We start from the raw sequence: 967 nt of genomic DNA, 5'->3' as shown, positions 1-967 counted from the left end.
CAATCAACCTAATGTGCATGTTTTTAGACTGTGGGAGGAAACCGGAGTAAACCCAGGGAGAACATGCAAACTCCACACAGAAAGGCCCCTGGATTCAAACCTAGGACCTGCTTGCGCTGAGGCAACAGGGCTAACCACTAAGCCACTGTGATGTCCAGGTCTGAAGAACCATGTAGTCTTTTACATCATCTGGACAGCCAGGTGTGTGTGTGTGTTGCTACCTGGGGAAGACATGGCACCAGGATGCACTATTTATGGACTTCTCATCAGATGGTTGTGAGTCCCAGGGCCACCATACTACCACTGCTGGGCCCTTGAGCAAGGACCTTAACCCTCAATTGTAAGTCACTCCGGAAAATTTACTATTAATTCACTTGCTTATTTAGTAGCTACTACTACAACCAGTAGTAGTTGGGGTGGTGGTAGCTCAAGTGGTTAAGGCTCTGGGTTGTTGACCAGAAGAATTCCGGACACTGTTGGGCCCTTGAGAAAGGCCCCCAACCCAACCTGCTCCGGGGGCACTGCATCATGGCTGACCCTGTGCTCTGACCCCAAGTATCGGATATGTGAAGAAAGAAGTTCACTGTGCAGTAATGTATATGTGACAAATAAAGACAACTTAACTACAAAAAACAACCTACATATAATCTTGCAGTGTGTCATGGTTGCATTGAATAACTGAAGATTACATTTTTATTAATTATAGATGCTTAAAGCATGCGACAATATGCTAGCTCATTAAAGCACGTGACAATATGCTAGCTCATTAAAGCACGCGACGATCAACTTGAAGTGAACTGTGTAAAGTTTGAGCTCACAGCGCCCTCTATGCGTGGCAGGTAGCACTGCAGGCAGATTTAACACGGATCAGTATTAAAGCCCCACGTGTTTGAGTCTCGGGGTCACATCAGTCCTCCTCACTAGCTTGTGGCTCTCTCTCTGTGTTATTGACCTGATGCTGAAGGAG

Source organism: Hemibagrus wyckioides, linkage group LG02, assembly GCF_019097595.1.
Source record: "Hemibagrus wyckioides isolate EC202008001 linkage group LG02, SWU_Hwy_1.0, whole genome shotgun sequence".
In the NCBI taxonomy this organism is placed as follows: Eukaryota; Metazoa; Chordata; class Actinopteri; order Siluriformes; family Bagridae; genus Hemibagrus; species Hemibagrus wyckioides.
The sequence above is the reverse complement of the archived record's forward strand: the minus strand, read 5'-3'. Positions refer to the sequence as shown.